Source organism: Lampris incognitus, chromosome 18, assembly GCF_029633865.1.
Source record: "Lampris incognitus isolate fLamInc1 chromosome 18, fLamInc1.hap2, whole genome shotgun sequence".
NCBI lineage: Eukaryota > Metazoa > Chordata > Actinopteri > Lampriformes > Lampridae > Lampris > Lampris incognitus.
This window is the reverse complement of record NC_079228.1, coordinates 2,925,400-2,942,576: the sequence shown is the minus strand read 5'-3', so window position 1 is coordinate 2,942,576 and position 17,177 is coordinate 2,925,400.

Below are 17,177 nucleotides of genomic sequence, written 5' to 3'. Positions count from 1 at the left end.
CACTGGCCCAGAGCTCACCTTGTGAATGACGGCGGTTGAAGAATGGGGGGTGTGGCCCTCTGACCCAGCCGGGGAAGATCGACAGACGTTGGCAAAGTGATTGTGCTTACCGCAGCTACGGCATGTCTGGCCACGGGCAGGGCAGTTCTGAGCCCTTGAAACATGAGACCTAGACCCACAGTTACCACAGGACTGTTGAGGGCGGGGCCGAGAACGCCGTCGTTGCAGTTGCAAGACGTCCCCAGTGGAGTCGGCGCCCGCCTCGCTCTGGTTGGGTTGCGTCCCGAGGGGCAGCCGTGAGTAGAGGGAGGAGTCGTTGGCAGCTTGACTGGAGGTGGCCACTTGCTGTGTATTTAGCATAGCAGCACACTCAGCTGCTCCCTCAACCTGTAGTGCGATGGTAATTGCTCTGGACAGCAGCAGATCGTCTTTTTCCAGCAGGAGAGTCTCACGCACCTTTGCGTTGTTGGTGTGTTCGATTAGCTGGTCGCGAACCATCTCGTCCTGAAGCGCGCCAAACTTGCATGAGCTAGCTAGCCCTCGCAAATTAGCTACGTACTGCCGCACAGACTCACCAGGCAGTTGGTGTCGCTGACGGAATATAAATCGCCGAAGGAGGGCACTCTGTGGAGCAGCGAAATGGGTGCTCATAAGTCCCACAGCTTCGGCAAAGCTTGTGACGTTCCCCAGAGACCCGAGCACACGATGACCCTCTGCTCCCAAGCAGTGTAGCAACAGAGCCGTCTTCCTAGCCTGGCTCACGTCGTCGAGCCCTGAGGCGATGATGTAATTTTCAAAACTATGTTGCCAGCGAGTCCATGGTACCGGAGGCTCGCCAGGTAATGCCAGGAAGGGGGCAGGTGGTGGGAGAGAGATATCAGCCATCCTCGTCGCCAATATTGTATTTAGAAATCACGTCAGGACACAGCGCTGTCGCTCGACACAACCTCTCCGTGGCATTCTTTATTTAGACTGACACAGCATCAAAGGCAGACCCGATCAAACAACCCAGAGCCCGCAGGCATCACCAATCCATCCCAGCACAATAGAACAGCACCAAATCAAATGCAGCACTGTTGATGTGTGCATACATAACAGTAAGGCCATCGGAAGCGTATGCGCTCTGAGGCGTGAAGGAGCTGATATGCTTAAGCGCGGGGACGCGCTTCCCGAAGGAGGGGGGGTATTGTAACGTGCATGGATAAGTAGACACGTTGGTCCTTGACTAACGGGTCGGACCCTTAAGTCGACGGGTTAACTGTTACTGGTCTAGATAGATCGATGCCATCGGCTATCCACTAGTTTACCTTAGATACACATGACCCGCGCTCAGGAACATGTTACATCACTTTGAATATACTTGGCTGCACTGAGCAACTCGTGTGTGTGTCATTCTTTATAAGATAGCCTACTGAAACATGGTGCCAGAAGTCGGAGAACTTATTTCTTATTTTACTAGCTCGCATGTTTAAGTTTGTAGGCCTGAGTAGGTCACATGTCGGAGGATTCCGATTCAGAGCAAAGTACTTCTGCTGAAGACGTTGTCACAGAGGAGCTAACGCTAGCATTACCGGCGCCGATAGCATCACATACAATGGCAGCTAACGTGAATATTCCACCACTGTCCCCGATGAGCTTCACAGGCGATTGGAGTGTCAATTGGGACATTTTTCGGGCCGAATATGAAGACTACGTCCTCGTCACGGGCATACTTGGCAAGGACAAGAAAATACAAGCGGCTACTCTAAGAAGTGTGATGGGAAGTGAATGCAGGCATATTTACCGCCACAATCTGAACCTCTCAGAAGATGATCAAGGGGATCCTGACGCCATACTGAGAGAGTTGGGGAAATACTTCAAGCCAGCAAAAAACACAATATACGAGAGGTACATTTTCGGGAGTTGCAAGCAGGAGGAAGGAGAATCGTTTGATACCTTTGTGACGAGACTGAGAGAGAGGGCAGCAACCTGTGAGTATGGACAGTTGAAAGATGAAATGATCCGTGATAAGATAGTCCTGGGAGTTGCAAGCGAGGCCGTTAGGCGCAGGCTGTTGAGAGAGAAGGATTTGAACATGGTCACAGCTATTGACATGTGTCGCGCAGCAGAGCAAACTGACATCCGTATGAGAGCAATGGAGTTTGCAAAAACACCGCAGCCGGAGGCAGTGCATGCCGTTGCTAGGCAACCCAGACAAAACCAATGGAAACAGAGCAATCCACCCAGAACAGCAGGAGATGCAGGCAATTGCAAATATTGTGGCAGCTCGCATTCAAGGGGCAGAGAGCATTGCCCGGCCTTCGGGAAACAATGTAGGTCATGTGGGACACTTAATCACTTTTCTAAAGTGTGCTTAAAGAGCAAAAAGGGGCATGCTGAGGGCAAGGTAAACTGTGTGGAATACACAGAAGAACCCCCAGAGCATAGTAATGATGCAGATGATCTGTACATGTTTGAGTCAATCGGCGCAGTGCACACCAAAGGAAAGAAGTGGTTTGTGACTCTGAAACTCCACGACAAGCCACAACAATGTCAGCTGGACTCTGGAGCCACCTGCAATGTAATGGGCTTTCAAGACAAGAAAAGGCTGGCCCCAAACACACCTCTCCGCCCGAGTGACACCAGACTGAAGCTGTATTCGGGGGAAACACTGAGCTCTATGGGCACCCTTGAGACTGACTGTACTGTGAGAGGCCAAACACACAAGCTCTCATTCGAAATAGTGAGGACCAGCCAACATCCTCTTCTGTCAGGCTCCACCTGTGAACGCTTAGGGCTCATGCATTTCACAATTCCAGAGGATGTGCTCAAAATGGAACACACACAACCAGGAGCCCTAACTAAAGAACAGCTTATCAACAGATACAGTGACGTGTTCAACTCCCCTGTGGAATCCGTGCCTGGGGAGGTCCATTTTGACCTTGATCCTAGTGTTGCTGCAGTACAGAGTGCCCCTCGCAATGTCCCAATCGCAATGAAAGCAGCAGTCAAAGCCCAGCTGGACAAGTACGAGGCTGACGGCCACCTTGCGCCTGTCACAGATCCTACAGATTGGATCAGCAACATGGTGATTGTTAAAAAACCGGAGAAGCTGAGAATATGCATTGACCCTAAACCATTGAACAAAGCCCTAAAGCGCTCTCACTACATCATGCCTACCTTGGAGGACATTTTGTATAAATTGCCCAAGGCCAGAGTCTTCACGTTAGTGGACGCTCGGGATGCATTCCTGCAATGCAAACTGGACTATGAGAGTAGCCTCATGACCACGTTCTGGACCCCCTGGGGGAGGAAGCGGTGGCTCAAGCTACCATTTGGAGTATCGGTGGCGCCCGAGGTATATCAGCGCAAGCAGCACGAGCTCCTCGCCGGTCTGAAGGGCGTTGAGCCCATTGCAGACGATATCCTGGTCGTCGGCTGCGGGGACACAGACAAGGAGGCTGGGGACGACCACGACGTCAAGCTTGCGGCGTTGATGGAACGCTGCCGCGAGGTCAAGCTTCGCCTCGGCCTGAAGAAGTTGCAGTTCAAGGTGGCTGAGGTGCAGTTTCATGGCCACATTCTCTCATCTGCTGGACTGAAGCCCGATCCAGAGAAGGTGAGAGCCATTATTGACATGCCGAACCCAACAGATGCCAAGGGCGTGCATCGTCTCATTGGCTTCGCTAACTATTTAGCCAAGTTCATGCCTCATCTATCTACTGTCTGCGAGCCGTTGCGACGCCTGTTGGACAAGGACACACCCTGGCACTGGCTGCCTAAGCACGAGGCGGCGGTTCATGAGCTTAAGGCGCTGGCGACAGCCATGCCCGTCCTGCGCTACTATGATGTAACTAAGCCAATCGCAATCCAGAGCGACGCCAGCCAGAGCGGTCTCGGTTGTTGTCTCATGCAGGAAGGTCAGCCCATCGCATTTGCCTCGAGGGCTCTTACCCCCACCGAAAAAAACTATGCACAAATTGAGAAGGAGTGTCTCAGTATCGTCTTCGCCTGCCAGAGGTTTCACCATTACCTATATGGCCGCGACCCAATCACAGCAGAGACGGACCATAAGCCTCTGATCTCTATTTTCAGCAAGCCACTTCTCAATGCGCCCAAGAGACTCCAGAGCATGCTCATGACTCTGCAGAACTACGACCTGAGGGTAATCTACAAACCAGGCCCAGAGATGTTCATAAGCGACACGCTCAGCAGAGCTACGGCTGGATGCTCCGGCAGAGGGACTGCATATCAGCGACACGCTATCTGCTCTCTGCAACAAGAGCAGGAAGACATACAGCACGTGAACCAGGCAGAGTACCTGAATGTGACTAACCAGCGGCTGGAACAGATCAGACGACACACCGACAGAGATGAATGCTTACAGGCACTGAAGAACACTGTTCTCGTGGGCTGGCCAGATGTAAAGGAGGAAGCGCCCCTCATCGCTAGGGAGTACTGGCCCTTCAGGGATGAAATCAGTGTGCAGAACGGAGTTCTGTTCCGGGGGCAAAAAGTCATCATCCCAAAGTCACTCCGCCCAGAAATGTTGACGCGCATACATTCAAGTCACATAGGGGGTGATGCATGCTACCGACACGCTCAAGAGACATTGTACTGGCCCAACATGCAGTCAGAGATAAAGGACTTTGTAAGCAGCTGCTCGACCTGCAATGTGTATGCCCACAATCAGCAAAAGGAGACCATGCTCTCTCACGAAGTACCAACCAGGCCATGGCAGGTCTTGAGCATGGACCTATTCAGCTTCAGACAGAAAGACTATCTCCTAATAGTCGACCACTATTCCGATTTTTGGGAGATTGAGCTTCTACCCGACATGTCTGCAGAGACAGTCATCAAGCGATGTAAGGCACAGTTCGCCCGACATGGTCAGCCAGAGAAGGTTATTACAGACAACGGCCCTCAGTTCACAGCTCAGTTCACACGGTTCGCTTCTGAGTGGGAATTTGAGCACGTGACCTCCTCTCCCAGACACCCGAAAGCGAATGGCAAGGCCGAGTCGGCCGTGAAGATTGTAAAAAATCTTCTGCGTAAGGCCGCGCATGATGGTGAAGACCCCTGGAAAGCCGTGCTTCACTGGAGGAATACACCTACGGAAAACATGGGCAGCAGCCCAGCACAACGCCTCATGTCCCGCCGGTTGAAGACGTCCATCCCGGCGGCAAGCAAGCTCCTGGAACCAGCTGTTGTCGTGGGCGTCACTGAAAAGCTGCGCCACAGGAAGCAACTCGCCAAATCCTTCTATGACAGATCTGCCCGTGAATTGCCGGCACTTGAAATTGGGGAAGTCGTACGGATGAAGCCCCTGCCAGTGGTGATAACACTGGCCGCTGGAGAGTCGGAACTTGTCTCCGCAGGGTTGCGCCGAGGTCTTATCTTGTGGACATTGATGGCTCCCTGTACCGTCGTAACAGGATCGATCTCAGAGTGGCTGAGCCAGCTGCACGAGCCGCGCACGATCCTGCGGCACACACACCGGACGGGGATCCAGCTACAGAAACTGTCATTGAGACCCCTCAGGCTGTGTTCGAGCCGAGCCCCATCAGGTCCATGCCCAAGGCGCCATCTACTCCTGTTGGCGCTCCGCGTTCGGATGGACACACTTACACAAGGGTTGGACGGCTGTCTAAACCTCCACTGAAACTCACTATGTAATCTGAATAATGTTGATGGTTGCTATGTGGGAGAGAGGGGGAAAAGAGGAGAAATGTTATCATACGCTACTGTGGTTATTACACTGGTATGGGATATGAAGAGATTTACTGCTGTTGCACTGTTATTGGTTGTTCGTATATGAAAGTAATTTTATTTTGCACTAACTTCATGTGTATGTGTTTATACTTGGAAAAGGAGGATGTTACGGGTCTAGATAGATCGATGCCATCGGCTATCCACTAGTTTACCTTAGATACACATGACCCGCGCTCAGGAACATGTTACATCACTTTGAATATACTTGGCTGCACTGAGCAGCTCGTGTGTGTGTTATTCTTTATAAGATAGCCTACTGAAACATTAACGTTGTCGCTTGCGGAGCGGAAGACACGGGTTCGCGTCCCGGCCATGGCGACGGTCTCCCAGACGGGCAGTCTGGGAATCACCGCAGCCGGGACGCGAAACCAAGTCTCCCGCACCACGGGCGACTACGTTAACCAGTCGACTAAAGGCACGACGTGATTTTGCCAAGTAGGATATGTTCCTGGATCAACATTCCACATTGTGTCAACGGACCGACATTGCGATCAACCAATCACAGCCCTCTGACATCATCAGTGTGCTGCTCCTGCTGAGTCCGCTTCTTTTTTTTCTTCTTCTCGGAATTCCCTCGTGCCGTGCCGTGCTGGAGGTAAGCTGTGCTTTTCCAAATCGAATTTTGTAAAATCCTCGGCAAAACTGAACACACTAACCTTAACTCATGTAACCCGTGGAAATAGGTATCACACAGGAGAGGTTCTTATTTTTTTGTGTCATCACCCAAAATTTAATTGAGTAATTAAGTTCCGCCTTTATGGTTTAGGCAGAAAGATTTAATGGAAAAAAACTCAGAAACAAATAAAAATACGGCAGTTGGCTTATCAAATCAATTTCCCTTCACATTGACCTCCAAATTCAGCTTCTGTCTTTGTTCAAAAATCCTAAGATCTTGCTAATTACGTTTGGACCTCCTCAAGCAGTCTGTACCGACATTCCTCTCGCTATTTGCGCCCATGGATTTCCTCAGATGGACTCAGGATGCATTTCGCCTGCATCTCTCAGTTAACGCAACCGGGAAAAGGACCAGTATCCCCTGAGCACAAGAAGAAGAAATTCGCCAATCTCGCCCTCTACTGGCACCAGATTATAACAGCTAAGAATTAACCTTTTTTATGATCTTTGTTGTTCCCTTAGGTGCAATTTTACTTTTTAAAATGGTTTGTACATATGGATTATATTTTAACATAACAATAACTGTAAATACCTCTTCCCTTGAACATAGTTAAACCGAAATAAAATCTATTCTCTTTTTATACTGAACACATTTACACAGGGTACATGGACTTTACCACCTGGCTACACTTATTTAATCTTTATAGTCTAGTAAGCTACCTAGAGACGTAGCTATATAGGCCACTCCAGGGTTAGCGAGTTAGCAATAGATTGAGCACAATCTATTGCTTGTGCTCATGAATGTTTTATTTTACTCAGAATGATCCTGATGCAGTTAGATTTTTTAGGTTTGGTATACTGCAGACTGACAATTACATTTATTTTTATGCAGAAAACTGACTTTGAGAAAGTTGTGAAGACCTTTCTTGAGGAGTTTGCTGTCTATCCAGAGGTATGCAATTACTTCAAGAAGTACTGGGAACAAATCCGTCATACGTGGGCTGATTTTGGATGATTCTATGACCATGGGGATCCAGACACCAACAACTTCTTGGAAAGGTAATTTCTTTATATAAAAAGGATGATTTCAACCTACATAACATTCCTGACAAATAGAAAGACATTTTATTTTAAATGTACAATTACATATTATTATTATTATTACATGCTATGTATATGTAACCCGCACTTTGCGTTCGGCCGTCGTCTCCCTACACGCCCTGGGCCTCTGCGTTGTGTTTGTTGTAGTATGAATGTTGCGTGGAAAAGGAAGGAGGCGGAGGCTTGGGATCGTGGCTGAGACCTGGACACTTTATTGGCACTCGCTTACACTTCACCTCTCATCAATCAGCTGGCCGCTGGCCTCCTCATACTCACAGCTTCCGGCAGAAGAAACAAAAAACCATTTGATCAACGTAGCCTTTTGCCCGGGACAAGAACTAGGGGTACGGTGTTGCAAAAGGGACAAACATCGCCATTTGCGGCATTCCCAGGGGAACATACAGCGTAACAGTGCCACCCTGTGGTGGATTTACATTACTACCTTACATCTACCCCTTCTTTAATTGATGGCGTCCCAGCCATCAGAGCAAACAAAACAAAACAAATAAAACTTATGAGCATAAACATTAAAACAGATCACACTGAAAGTGACGTATTAATACCATGAGTTGCATATGAAATGTAGATGTGTAAATGCAATCAAAGTAAATAAACCATTAATAAAAACTTATTTGTTTTTTTGTTTTTTTTCTGATGGCTGGGACGCCATCAATTAAAGAAGGGGTAGATGTAAGGTAGTAATGTAAATCCACCCTGTGGTGGATTTACATTACTACCTTACATATATGTCAGTTTAATCATCCCCTCTCGTTCCAGATCATGCAATGGTGCAGACACTTCTTCATTCACTGGCGTTCTAGTTTAGAATTTGAGCGTACCATAGCCTAGACCTACATTTTATTATAGCTTATTATAGACTATGGAATTTTGTGAATATGCTTGTGTCACATTCATGACATTGTCATGAGTTGGCAAGTCTAGGCTATACTTAATTCAAAGACATAGCCTACATCATATAGGCAAGCTTTACTGCACCCTTAATGCAAACGGCCTTTGTCCAGGGCTTATAACTCTGCAATAGATGTGTGTCTTTGGTTTTGATGATGTATGAATAGAATGTTTATTTTGCCATATAACCAGTAAGAGTACAGGTACTTGGGAATTCTTGGTCCTGCTTGTCCTTACAGTGGCTTATCAGTTCCTTTTTTCAGTTTCTAGGTTCACAACTAAACAGTTTAAAGTTCAACAATCTGACAGTTTACTAAGCTATCAGTCCTTAGAAAAAATTGACAATGTAGTTGTGAGCAATCTGGTAATCTCTTCCAGTCTATCATGTTGACATTCTAACAACAGACAGGCAAAGTCATTGTTATTGTATAGGTGCAGAGAGTTCAAAGTATCCATATACAGTCAGTAAGAACATAACTCAATCTGTTTGGATGCACTTGAAGCATTAGCTATCTTTATAAAATCTAACACTGATCTCTCCTATTTTATAGGTTCTTTCATCGACTCAAATATCAGTTTTCAGCTGGAGTAAGAAATCGTCATATGGATGACTTACTTACTGTTCTTCTCAGCAAGACAGAGACTTATTTTCCGGTTATAAAAAACCTGTAATCAGCTTGAAGGACACCAAACATGCTCAAAATAAAATCTGAAGCAACACTTAACAAAGCAACTGGACTGTTGGCAAAGGGGTGGATCAAAAACATAATATTAACATCATCTCAAGCATATGTAGCGCCTCTCTAACAGGTTTGGCTATAGTGAGAGGTGGCTGTCCTGAGTTCTTTAAAACATCTATCCAATCAATCAAATAAGTGGGGTTTCACTAATAAACATATCAGTGTTTGACTTGTATGTGTGTGTAATTAATACTTATTAAGCTATATGCAATACTCTTTCATTCAAAATCAATATTTAAGCATTAATTCGTACACTTTAGAATTAAATTAAAATGTGTAGAATTACTTGCAACCCTTAAACACTCTTCCACTTTTAAACAGAAAATACTTTTTTTCTTAATTAACTTAAAATATCAAAAGTAGTCATTCACCACAACTTTGTTATACAAAAGTATAAAATATTTACTTAAAAAATATTGTTCAGTGTTTAAATGCTTTGTTTTCAAATATCTTTTGAAATCTCCCAGTCAAATGCGTTCACATACACATTGAAAACATAAGGGCCCAAGAAAAAGAAAATAGCCGGCAATAACCTAGCCTACTTTCACCTACCCAGTTCAAATGATGTAGGCCTGGGTGTAGCTTGTGAACGTTGTAGCCTTAAACAAAATGGCTGCGTCACCACGTAGGCAAAAAACAAAAGAACGGTACCTTTACTCAATGGAATGTAGCCCCCGGTATCACACCAAAGCGTGTAATATACACGCTGGTCCAGCGTGTCAGTGTCCCGGCTTGCCTCGCTCAGGCGTGAAAAGAACACGCGTGTATGAAGGTGCAGTGCCAGCAGGGGGCGATGATTAACTCAATGCCAGCAACTCCCCACGGAGGAAAATAAGCATACAGCATTTTCCAAAATCCCTCGCCTAACCCTAACCCAACCATAACCCTAACCATAACCCTAAACCTAACCGTAACCTTAACCCTGACCCTAACCTTAACCTTAACCCTAACCCTAACCTGCCTTCACCTCTTAATCATCGCCCCCTGCTGGCACTGCACCTTCATACACGCGTGTACTTTTCACGCCTGAGCGAGGCAAACCGTGACACTGACACGCTGGACCAGCGGGTGTATTACACGCTTTGGTGTGATACCGGTTTGCAAATACACAAGGTCCAAGGCGGCAGCAGGAGGAGATATGACAAGAAGATTCACGATGAAGAGAAGACTCACGCAGCTGACAATCTCGGCAAAGTCCACCACTCGGCAACGCTATCCGGCTCCGTCGGGGTCTTTGTTCGTCGTCCGTTTCGCAGTTCCACACAGGCTTTACTAGTCCAGGTCGCTGGTCGCTAGCTTGTTAGCAAAGTCCATGCAAAAGCACTAAGCCACTAAGTCAGCAGCTAACTTAACCTTCCTTCTGTCTTCTTGTGCTGAGTAGTTCACTCAAAACGGACAGAAGTATCACCGTTAAAGTTCAGTATAAGAGTCCTGGTTGAACACTTTCACTAAAAATGGTGTACACATTAACACAACATTTCGTGTTTCCCTTTTCAGCAGACCACACGCTTCTCCCCTCTTACTCATTCGTCGCTCTCTCTCAACTCCCTCGTGTCATACACTGTCTTCCCGTTTCTCTCCTCCACTCACTTCCTTGCCCTTTGACCTCCAATGTGATTGGCTCATTCACCAGTGTTTCAGAAATAAACTAAATTCACAAAACATTTGTGTACCTCTTTCTTCCTATTCTTACAGGCATTTTTAAAGCATTTTCACAGATATTATTACACAACAAATATTTAACATTTTTACATGCTGTATTCAGTAAAACATGAACATTACCCAGTATGCATTTCTCTCATTGAGCAAAATCATAACTTCATTGCTGGTCAATGAATCTTAACATTTTAACCGTAAATTCTATTTATTAAACTATGAAATTATTTATTCAAAATGATATCTTATAATAACGAATAAATTTCAACAGGGTTACACATACATTTACAATGTGCCATCAGAGAAGAACCCAGGGTTCTCTTACAGAACATGCTGTGCAGAATGCTTCTGCAGTTCCCCTGTTGGTGTGAGGGGTCGTGGATGCAAACATTTGGCTTTGCTGGATTTGCTCAAGCATGAGGACAATCATAAGTTCCCGGATCTTGCCATTCAACTGGAAGCCCATGCAAGAACTGTCAAAGAAACAAGGCAGTTTTCTGTGTGCTCTGAGGTGACAAATGAAATAGATGTACAAAGCCTTTGTGGGAGAGGAACACATATCATGCATCTGTAAGAACGCGTTCCTGCAGCTGTTGTACATTCTCATATCACGGTATATGGCCCTGCCTCATTGTAGCTGGACAAGCTTTCAGCATGACTGTAAATGATAAGAAAGAGTCATTTGAGAATGAATATGATAGCCATGATATATCATCTGAGCCACAAGACAAAAAAGCAGACATACAGACACTGCAGTATATTCTCAAGATTGTCGAGACATGGGGGAAAGTTCCAGGGAATATTACAAGGCAAATAGATATTCTGCATGTTAACGTTTGGCCAAAAGAAAATAGTCTTCTTTTGTCGAGAAGGTGTAACTCTGACGACACTTCCAAGAAAAAGACAGCCCCTCTTCCCAAGCAGAGTAAAACATGGCAAGAAGAGAGGCAGCATAACGCAAATGAAGTCAGAGAAAGAGGCTTGGCGAAAAGTGAAACGTCAAACAAAAAGAAGAAATGCTGAGCCAAGTACAGAACTAACGTACCTCACCAAGCCAGTTTGGAGGAATGCTCACAGATTCCAAGGCCCACCTTTCTTGTTTTTCAAAATACACAGTTCTGGATACAGGGAAAACAATCGTCAGTTTTCAAAGCTAATTATTTGCAGGGCGGGACATTTTATATACACAGCAGAAAACGCTTCTCAATAAAAGACGGCTATATGGCGGTAGTAAAATTCAGACCCAACAAAAAAGAAAAAAATCTCCCTTCAACAATCAGAAAAAATAATACGAAGCAATAACTCATGAGAGGGTGGGTGAGGTATATCGCCAATATACAACAGGTTGTGCTCCAGTCATAGGCACGAGGTGCAGCTGGGAGTACTGTGTATATACTATATAAAGTCTACTTACTCCATGCAGGTCTCTGAAACCATTAGACGACCTGGTCTCCCCTTTAATTCTATGTTTTATTCTTCCTCTGTGACAACATAGCTTTTTCTTTCGGCCCAGTAAGAGCTAAGCGCCCGAAGACCCTGAACACACTGTCCTCTCCAGTCTCATTCAGTGGACTGTTTGCATCTTCACCTTCCTTGACTTCTCCCTTCTCTTGTGGATTTTCACCTGTGTCGTCTTTTTCTGATTCTCTTCTGTCTCTTTGGCGTCCTGCCGTCCCTGTTTCTGATCTTGCCATTCTGTCATTCCTTGCTGTGCTTGCTCTTGTCACCTTAGTGTCTTCTGTAATTAGTTGAAACTGATTATTTTCTTCTCCCATGCTCTCAAGCATTTCAGTAAATTAATAACACTTGAAACGTATATTGTTTGGTTTGAGATTAACATAAACTACTACAATGTTATGAGTAATACCACTTATTCAGATTACTGCTTGAACTTCAAAGCAGCACCAACTTTGCTTTAATTTAATTTGATCACTAAACATATAATTTTACACAAGAGTGGACAGATGGTACAAGTTCTTTGCCAGATCTTCGATGACAGCGGGCACCACATTTCTGAAACTGGTCCTGAAAATAATAGTGTGCATAATCTGTAAAAAAAAAACAAAAAAATCCTCAGATCCTCTCAGGTCACGTGTTCTCAATAATTACCGTGTCTTTTGCTAAAAAGCCCAAGCACACAACACACTTTATGGTACGATCTCTGGGAATATAATTATATCCATTATTGTCAAATGTGAAATTGCAATTATACAAGGACATTTTCATAAATGTTAGTACTGCAAGCACGTAAAGCAGAAGACAGCTTGCAGCAAAGCTGTTCTCTCAGTGTCCAGATATCCTGTTCGTAATCCGCAACAACACTCTTGCAGAGTCTGAGCAAACTGAAACATAACTTAGGTTGAATCTATTGGTGAAATATTTTCCCATTAGTGGAAATCAAAATGTAGGTTGGTATCTTTAAAATTACATGGAAACCTTCATGACAACAACTTTTAAACAAAGAAGAAGGACATAACTGTAACCCTTCTTTAATAAGGATGGAGTTTTACCTCCAGGTCAGGTACAGTATGAGTTGACTGTGTGTGAATAATCTGGACGAGGCACAAGGTGAGTAGAGTTGCATGGAATTATACTTTAGACAGATGTAGATAGGGAATAACTGTATGTACCAATATTCATATGATGGTTCGCAAATACAAATGTATTTTGCATATACTATACATATACATATATATACATATACATATATATAGTATATATATATATATATATATATATATATATATATATATGTAAACAAGTATGAATTATATATTGATAAGTTGCAGCGCTGCAGTACCCTTGTTGTGCACAACACCCAAATAAACAAAACAATAAACAAAAGGAGATATCTCGTTGGGGCCCTTAACCGGAAGTTTTACTTGAATAGATCCAGGAAGTGAATGGCTACTGGAACAGTCTTACTTGAATAAATCCGTGAAGTGTTTCCTGGCTTCCAGTTCACCGAGTTCGCCAACAGGAGGCGCTACGCAGTCAATGATGGACGACTTAGGACGGATGAATCTGCTGACCACATCCGGTCCCAAAGTGGACTAGCGGGAAGACGCAACCTTAATGGCTAGGTTGGTGGCCGTGTCCAAACACCAGTTCGCTAATATAAGAAATAAAAATGTCCAGGCTCGCAACCACGGTAACGACTGGTGACCTGCCAGCTGCATAGAAAGTAATGCAGAAGAGTACCGCCCAGCAAGGCCGACCTGCAGAATCACCGTCTCTTAAAGGGACAGTACCGAACTAGGCAGAAGTACCCATAAATGTAAATTAACTATTGTAATATGATAGGGGGTTACATAACTAGCCATTAGCACATGGATGCCGCAAGAGTGTCCGTCCTGCTGACATGGATGGGGTACATCACCCCATTTCCATGTCAGGGTGTTCCCCTTTGCTGAGGCAAAAGAGCTGGAAAATAGAGTTGTATTGATAAGTTAAATTTACTGCATTCATTTGTGTTGTGTAGTCGGTTCATTCATTGTTCATGCATTGCAATACCACCACGCCACCAGAGGGCGCAGTAGCCCAATGATTGTTGCTAAGTGTAGTACGGTGCTGAGGGTGATGAAGAAGTGAGATAAAAAGAAAGGAGTTGAAAACGTACGGTGCTCGTCTCTTGCCTCGTTATTATTTTACAGCTATACTAATGTGATAAAGTCTAGTATAGGACAAATTGGCGACTAGAAATGGCGACTGCAGCTGTGCCCTTACCTGCTTTATTTCTGCCGTGTGCCGGACAAACTACAATTCCGTTCGACATGTGGGCTAGGATGTTCGAGAACTATCTGCTAGCCATTGATGCGGATGGTGATGACCGGCCAGACACGAGGTTACGTGCACTTCTTTTACATTGTCTGGGTACAGAGGGCCAGCGTGTGTTTTATACACTTGCAGATGCAGGTAGGACTTACAAAGAAGCGATGATGGCACTGCGTGCACACTTCAACCCAGCCATAAATGTTGTGGTGGAACGTCATAAGTTCAGACAGAGAATACAGAGACCGCAGGAGTCCATTACAGAGTACGTTGCCGCGCTGCGCGAGCTTGCCACAACATGTGGGTTTGACAACAATAGAGACGAAATGATACGTGACCAGATCATCGAGCGTATCCATTGTGCAAAGATACGCGAGAGACTGCTAGCACAAGCAGATGCAAATTTGACACTTGAAGAAACACTCCAGATTGCATGCCAGGCGGAAGCTGCCATCGGGTATGCGCGCACGCTAGGTTCAGAGTCCCAGGTTCCCGTGCAAGCTGTAACGGCAAAGCCTAAACGTCCATTCAAAAATAAAGGGAAATACAACCGCTCCGCAGAGCCTGCAAACGCCACTCCAAGACAGGACAGATGTTGTTTTAGGTGTGGGTCGTCTACTCATCTTGCAAATGCTCCAGACTGCCCTGCCCTGAAGATGACTTGTCGGAAATGCAATAAAGTAGGTAATTTTGCCAAAGTTTGTAAATCTTCTGAAAGGTCAGGTGAAAAGTCTACCAAAAAAGTAGGTGAAGTTGTTGTGCAAGTGCTGGGAATTAATGCAACCCAACCAGCTCAGAAAATATCATGTGAAGTGACTATTAATGCCAAGTCAACTTCTTGCCCAGTAGAGCTAGTGGTGGATACGGGCGCCGCTGTGTCCATCATTCCTGAACCCGTCTACAGAGAGCATTTCAGCGATGTGCCCCTGACAGAACCAGAGGTTAAGTTAGTGTCATATACAAAGTCAGACATCCCAGTATTGGGCTGTCTATCAGCTACAGTGCAGCACGAAGATACTACAGTTCCGGCTACACTATACATTGTGAAAAAGACAGGTACCGCTGTCTTGGGGATGGACTTATTCAGGGCACTGAGACTTTCTATAGTAAATAATACTGTGCTCTCAACTGCGGCTCCAGTGACAGAGGTTAAAACTGGACCAGTGAAACTTGGCTTAGCCGATGGTTTTGTCCACCGTGTTAAAGTGAAGGAGGGCAATGAAGCGGTACAGCCCGTCCAACAGAAGCTGAGGAGACTTCCCCTCTCCGTGAGACAAGCTGTCTCCACAGAACTTGAGAGACTGTTACAAATGGACGTGATAGAGAGGATTGATGCATCTCCATGGGTTTCACCCATCGTGGTCACGCGACGGAAGAACGGTGCGGTGAGACTGTGCGTGGACTTACGTGAGCCTAACAAGGCTATAGTGATGGACAGTTACCCACTTCCACACATGGATGACTTGTTCTCCGAGATGAGCGGTGCTACTGTATATTCTTCCATAGATCTCGCAAACGCATATCATCAAGTCCTTTTAGCGCCGGAAAGCCGAGACTTAACCGCATTCATAACGCACGACGGACTTTTCAGGTTCAAACGGGTCCCATACGGGCTGTGCTCCGCCCCAAGTGCGTTCTCCAAGATGATGTCGCTCGTACTTAAAGGCCTCAAGGGGGTCCAGTACTACTTGGACGATGTCATAGTGTATGGCAAGGTCAAGGAGGACCTAGACTGCAACCTGCAGGAGGTGCTCGCCGCTATCAGGGGCGCCGGCCTCCAACTAAACGAGGAAAAATGCCAGTTTAACCGGTCCAGCCTGCGGTTCCTTGGGCACACGATCTCTGCCCAGGGCCTGCAGCCACTGACCGAGCACGTCAGAGCCATTACAGAGGCTCCAGTGCCAAGTGATGCTACAACACTTTGCTCATTTCTAGGGCTCACGGCGTGGTACCAGAAGTTCGTAAACAACTACGCGTCGCTCGTGGAGCCTATGCGAGCATGTCTGCATGAGAACACATTTCAGTGGACTTCAGCAGCTCAGGAGAGCTTCGAGGCGGTGAAGGACTGTATTGTAAAGAGCCCAGCGCTGTCCGTCTTCGACCCCAGCCTCCCCACCTACATGTCTACGGACGCATCCGATTATGGCTTGGGGGCCATACTGACACAACTACACCCAGATGGGACAGAACGTACAGTTGCATGTGCCTCACGCACACTTAACTCCGCTGAACACAAGTACTCCATTGTTGAAAAGGAGGCGTTGGCCTGCATGTGGGCCGCTGAAAAAGAGAGGACCTTCTTATAGGGTACTAGGTTTACACTACGCACGGACCACCAGGCTTTGACCACACTACTTGCAACAAAAGGCCTGGGCCGCGCAGGGATGCGTATTGCGCGTTGGTCTGCGAGACTACTGTGCTTTACATACAACGTGGAGTACCGTCCTGGCTCACAAAACCAGGCGGCCGACTGCTTTTCCCGTTTGCCCCTCCCTGCAGACGAGGATACAGAGCCAGTGACTGAGCCGGAGCTTGTTGCTCTGTTGGACACAGAACTGAAAGCTCTTTCAGTAAAAGACTTTACGGAGGCATGTGAGGCGTGCCCTGAGCTCACAGCTCTTACAGCACAGATAA